The sequence below is a fragment of the Sturnira hondurensis genome, unplaced genomic scaffold, assembly GCF_014824575.4.
Source record: "Sturnira hondurensis isolate 20B ecotype Veracruz unplaced genomic scaffold, ASM1482457v3 Scaffold0015056, whole genome shotgun sequence".
NCBI classification, from domain to species: domain Eukaryota; kingdom Metazoa; phylum Chordata; class Mammalia; order Chiroptera; family Phyllostomidae; genus Sturnira; species Sturnira hondurensis.
In genome coordinates, this window is record NW_028087687.1 from 6,025,209 (window position 1) to 6,031,956 (window position 6,748).

A 6,748-nucleotide genomic window follows, 5' to 3' on the forward strand; every position below is an offset into this window, starting at 1 on the left:
GTTGCTGTGTGTTTTGAGAGCTTTACCTGTCAGAAGCCGGCTCAGCATTCTTTTGCTTAATTGGTCTGTAGAGAGAGAAGTTCCACACCTCAGAGAGAATGACATCCACCTCGGTCCATAACCAGCTAATTTAGAGAATGGGAATACGACTAGCTCCAAGGGACACTTACCTTCCACTCCCTGTTGAGATGAAGAGAGAGGGCTGCAGAGAGCACAAGGAGCAACGTGAACGTAAGGGGAGTTGGGGAATTAAAAAAAGAGTTTTCAAAATACACAGGCTGTTACTTCAAAATCTAGGCATGCAGTACCCCGGGGCACATCAGATCTGTAAATTGAAAACTGAATACGTCATTTTCATTACAGACCCCTGAACAGTGATATTTCAAGTTAGTTATAGTATTGTCTATCACCTATCATTTTCCTAAGATCAATGGATTGTAGTAGTGGAAAGATGATCAAAAGGGTGTAGCAAATTGGACCTTAATTTAAATAGCTGTGTTAGAAATCTCTCGGGGTGAGGGAAGGGCAATGCACTCTCACTGCCAAGCAGTTCACTAAAGAGGAAGCTTTGCCTCGCGGGCGGAGGCCTGGGCCGCGGTGGAGGAAAAGCCCAGTCAGGTCCTTGTTGTGCCTCCTTCTAACTACACACAGTAGGGCAATTTGATCTCTCTGTGTTCCTATTTCTCTGACCTGAAACGGAAACTCAGTGGAATTTTCTTTCTTGACAAAGTGCAGTTAAAAGTCTTCATCTCCAGTATTATCTGTCTATTTTTCATACGAAAGCTTTTCATTTATGATGAACCTGGTGAGGCTCATCTACAAGAATTAATAGTTGAGGCTCAAATTGCAACTAGTTGCTGACTATAATGACAAAACGAAACCCTGGAAATTACATTAAGCAATATAACCTTCGTGCTTTAAAATATAACATTTAAGCCTTGCTATTTTGAATTAAAGGAACGTCCTTATACTTACTGGGCAGGGGAGATACCATGATCACGAAGGTGGTTTTCCCAGGGTGAGGCTTGTTCATTGCACTCCGGGTGTGCTGACCCCTGTGATTTCCCCAAATGTGGGAAATTCAACTGTGTAAGTTGTGGTAGGAGAGGAGTATGTTTGTGCTGACCCCTGAAAAAGAAAAAAGAGGGAGAGAGAGTCCTTAAAGCATTCTGTTGGCAAATCAGTAAGAATATGCGAAGATGACTGGTGAATGTTATAATTTCTGTGGAATATTATACAAAGCTCCTATCATTCATTAGGTGGTTACTGAAGGGCCCATGAATTATCATATAATTCTATTTTATTTTTCAATGAATGCACTTTTTGAAAAATAAAGCTGATAAACATGATAAACTCTCACAAAGAAAAAATATTAACAAGAGCCCTGTAGGATACTTGACTTACTGTTTTCTCCACTTCCCACTTCAGAAAATATTATAAAAGTAAGTTAAAACCCCAAAAAGACACTCAAAGGATAAATATTTATTAATCAAACCAGGATGATTACAAATTGAAATAGCTAGATATGTTTATAAAATTGTAACAAATAAAAGAATAATGATGACCCTCATTTCAGAAGAATGAGGCAAAAATGAGTGCATTATAATATAGCAAATAAGAAATGCAAAAAACCAGGACATGCTCTATTAAGCTAGATTTGTGAGCATTTAAAATAAATAGTAAGTGCTTAAATGTACAAAATATTGCTTAATTGGCATACAGATTTCATTGTGTTTCATTATGTGTATAAATAACAATGGTTTAGTTATAAAGTAATATTCTACAGCTTAATATAAATTATTATGGGGAATGTATGTGTTTTTTTAAGTGATGCAAAGCAGCTTGATGCCATCAGATACAAAATAGTATACCAACACTTTCACAATGACTTAGCAATTCTTAAATTAGTAAAGAAATATCTATATAATATCTATAAAATATCTACATATAATCTATATATGTAGATTGACACATAACAAAAATAGTCCTGTGAAGGCAAAACTTGTGCAAAACTCAGTTAAAGAGACAAGAAAGATTTCAATAAAATCTATTGTAATGGAGGGTGAGTAATAGGTCATTTGTGTTTGCTAATGGCCTTACTCAAATGAAAAATAATTTTTTGTATCTTTATGAATGGAAGTCATTTTATCACTTGGACCAAGGCCCATGGAAGGTAGGTCTGGCCAAGAAGATGAATAAATTGCACGTGCAAGAAGTAATTTGTAGTCTGTAATTTGCAGTGGGAACAGAACAAGGCACATGTGCTCTGCTACCGTAAGCAAACAAATTTTTATGTAGGAAAAGCTAATCTAAAGGAAAGGAGACTGGGGAAAGAATATGAAACCCACTAGGCCAGGGTTGGTTTCTTATCTGGAAATATTTCAATATGGGAATAATGACTATGATACATCCCAAGTAAATGGAGTTTCCTAAAACATTTAAAGTTAATGGAGGACCCATGGACACACACAATGGTGTGGGGATTGATGGTGGTGCAGAGGTTAGGCTGGGTGGAGGAGGGCAAGGGGGAAAATCGGGACAGCTGTAGTAGAATGGCCATAAAACTAATAATAATGATTTTACATTTTATGTTACTACCAACTATTCTTTAACTAAACTAAAGACTTCCTGAGAACTCTGGCAGCTCGTGTATTTAATGACTATGTCTACCCAACTATGATTATGAGCCAGGCTCAGTCCACAAAGAAAGGTTGAGGATATTTTTGATTTTCTATAAATGTAAAATATTGTTTTATTAAAGGTACAAATGAAAATCTGAGCTTATTTTTACATGCCATGTTTTTAATTACATACTTCTACAGTATTTTATAACAATATTATATCATGATAGCTTAGAGACCAAGAAAAACTTTTCCTTAACAGAAATATTTTGAAAAGTATGGTTCTAATGGCTGCTATGTAAAATTCTACAGAACTACATTAACTATAACTGTTTGTCTCCTGCAGGACTCCTCAGAGCCTTTAAAATTATAGTATGCACTTTGAATCTCCAAATGGAAATTGAATAGTTTTTCCCAAGATATTGAACACAGTTTTTTTTTTTCTTATTCTTTGTCTTGTGATCTCAGGAGACTAAGATTCCTCAACACTTGGAAAATACTGTTTAGAAATAATCAGTGTGTATGGGAAATGTCATCTGAGTAAGTACATGACCAGGACACGAAATAAGCACCTTCCAGAAATCCCCCAAGTGATTTATGTTCTAGAGAGAGAGTCAACTAGATACCAGGGAAAAAACGATTCTGTTTAGTTAACTAAACAGTAAGATATAAAAACACATGTGGGAACAATTGTATTTGATTTCCCTATACCTTTACATTCAAAAATATGAACTTCTTGAACACCGTAGCATGTGTTATTGTCTACTTTTTTGATATATTTTATTGATTATGCCATTATAGTTGTCCCATCCCCCCTTCACTCCCCTCCACCCTGCACACCCCTCCCCCACAATTTCTCCCCTTTTGTTCATGTCCATGTGTCACAAGTTCTTTAGATTCTGTATTTCCCATAGTATTCTTGCCCTCCCCCCTGTCTATTTTCTACCTACCGTCTATGCTACTTATTCTCTGTACCTTCTCTCCCCTTCTCCTCCCACTCCCCTGTTGCTAACCCTCCATGTGATCTCCATTTCTATGTTGTCTACTCTTAAGTCTCATCTATTTAAAGAGCAATGACTGAAGGAATAAAGCAATGAGCACTTTCATCCCTAAAGGAGATTTGGTTGCTAATAAAAACTATTTTAGGTTTTACTTTGGAAACAGTTTTATGTGAAAAATACTTGAACATGTAGTTTCTTTGTCTTTTATAACTTTGAAAAGTCCTAGAAGATTATAAATTATATACTTTTTTTCAAAAGAGACTAGAAACAAATTGACTTCAATATATTTCACACATTTAATGGGATAGAAACAAAGACAATACATTATGTAAGAGAAGCTGAGCAGTACTACAGACTAATGAATAAGAAGAAATTTCAGTGCTGCCTGAAGGAACCAAAGGCACTTTTCATCTCAGAACAACTCACTGATGTTCTAGCTTGTTTATTCATTCACATGCCTGTTAACTCCCAGTGAACCAAATCACTTTGCATCTCTACCTCAACACCCTACTCTGCAGAGGATCTTCTATGAACCACACCCATACCTTATTGAATGCCAAATCTCTAAAATAATGACACCCAACAACTTGTCATTGGGTCTATCATGTCCCAATATTTAGCTAACCCTGTGGACTATACTACTTTGGGAAGATTTCAGGGAAGAAAACTTTTAAGGGAGGATTAAAGAATGAATAAGACCTAGAGAAATAGTTGCTAAGCAGGAAGAACATGAGATCAGCAATGGATAAAAATGGGTGACAGAGTTAAGGCATAGCAGAAGGACCAATATGACGAGTTCAGTGACATAGGACAGTGGTAACTGTAGTGTTTTCCTAGAAATTCACTAAGATTGGCCAGAGATTTACTGTAAGTAACCCTCAAGTTTAGATGTTAACTAATCAACAATTCCACACCCCTGAAGACTTTTAAGTAACGAAGACAAAAACAGTTTTAGAAAATATAATCTGGTGACTAGGTGAATGTGGGGTTGAACAGAAAGTAATTAAGAGTCCATAGGAAAAACCTATTTATAAAAATCAAACATTAATGTTTAAGAAACTTAATTATAGTCTTGGTCACGGGAAGGAGACAGAAAGGTTATTCTGGGAGACGAGTGCAGCTGTTGTTACTAATGACACCTAAAAACTACCACAGGGTGGGGTGAGGGGTCAGCAGAGAGAACAGAGTTGGTTTCGTGTCCAGGTCATCAAACCCATCCAAATAATAAAGTCTCCAATGGGACTTTTAAAGAACTCTTCCATGAGGATGCCCACTGGTTGATGTTTAGACATGTAGACAAGGATGCAATGATGGAATAAATCTTATAAATGTGAGCTCATTAGTATATGAAAATTGATTGAAACCTAGGCAAAAAGTCATAATAAAAATGTAACAGTTATCATCAACTGAAAACAGTTGATGTGACAATCATTGATATATCTGAATGAATAAAGGCAGAATATAAATTGCAAGAAAGTCTATGACCGAATTTTGATATGTATTGAACATAAAGGAGATAGAAAGATGCCCAAATAAGAGGAGCTCTAGAATAATGTAATTCAAACACACACACACACAAAACAATCAAAATTGAGCCAACCTATATTATGCAGTAGTAATAACAATACAGAAATAAGGAAGAAATCCATGTGAAATGAGCAGATGAAACTTAAATAACTGAAACAAAATACTTTTCCATTCCTGTGTTAAACAATATTGGGTCCTGTAATACTTCCATGCATAAACAATTCTTGGAAGAAGCAAAATTTCCTGTTCTTTGCTAAGCAATACTGAAATCAGGTTAACAATAACTCAAATGCTCACTGCGGGGAATAGCAGTTCCTAGAAAGCAAGGCACCAAAATGGCTCAACAGCTTACTGATCATGGCACATTTTAAGTTCCTCATGTTGCTTGTGCCCCTCGATCCAAAAATTTTGTCATAATAGTAATCCAGCAACTGCCTCTCCTATAAAACTCACCCTTAAATCACACAATTCTAGCTGAAAAACCCCAACTATAGCATAACCCCATTCCTCTTTTCAGACACTAATAGGATTCCTCCTGCACCAAGTTTTCCTGCCCCAACAGACAAGGGCTGGTGGAGCTCTTACAGTCAAAGTGACCTCCACAGCACACTGCCCGTAGGAGGAGGGGTGAGGAAAGACTCAGAGGGGTCCACCACATTGTGCTGCCCTGTACTCCCTGCTCTAAAAACCACATGATTGACGACTTCTGGGCTAAATACTGGGAGTAATCTAGACTTCAATGAGAGTCTGGGCGCCCCGCATTCTTCTGTCTGGGGCTCAGAGCAGCAAAGATCTTTACAGACAGTTGGTTTGTCACTTACTTTTTCCAGTTTGGCGTTTTCTTGAATGATATAGTTTTCATTATTGTTTGAAACCTTTCTGCAATTGCTGTGGGCAGTAATTTCACCACACCAGCCAAGGCAATTATATAGTTTTCAAGTGTACATGTCTATGATACATGATATGTACATTGTGTTGCATGCACACCACCCAAAATCATATGATCTTCTCCCACCATGTATTTGGTCTCCTTTACCCTTTACTACATCCCCCCACCCCCATTCACTCTGGTAACCATATCACACTATAGACTATGTCTATGAATTTGTTTTACTATCATACATAAGTAAAATCATATGGTACTTAGCTTTTTCCGACTGTTATTTTCCTTAGCATACTATGCTCAGAGGCCATCCATGTTGTCACAAATGACAATGAGATAGCACTGCACACCTGTTAGAATGCCTATTATCCACAGGACGGGTAATAAGAAGTGTTGGAGAGGTTGTGGGGAAAAAAGGAGCCCTTATTCACTGCTGGTAGGAATGTAAACTTGTACAGCCACCGTAGAAAACACTGTGGTGGCCACTCAGAAAATGAAGAGTAGAGTTACCATTTGACCCAACAATCTCTCTTCTGAGTTTCTACCCGAAAAAACTCGAAAACACTTATTTACAAAGATATATGCACCCCTATGTTCAGTGCAGCACTATTCACAGTGACCAAGGCATGGAGACAACCGAATTGTTCTTCGATAAAAGATTGGATAAAGAAGGTATATGTACACACATACACGATAGAATATTACTCAGCCATAAG

General features: G+C 37.2%; 1 non-coding gene across 1 annotated transcript; it reads left to right on the forward strand.

Annotated features, from left to right (window-relative positions):
• The first annotated feature begins 967 nt into the window (after positions 1 to 967).
• LOC118999709 (U1 spliceosomal RNA) lies at positions 968 to 1,131 on the forward strand. Its single transcript, XR_005069164.1, has one exon. It is a non-coding gene; the product is annotated as a U1 spliceosomal RNA (small nuclear RNA).
• The last annotated feature ends 5,617 nt before the right edge of the window (positions 1,132 to 6,748 follow it).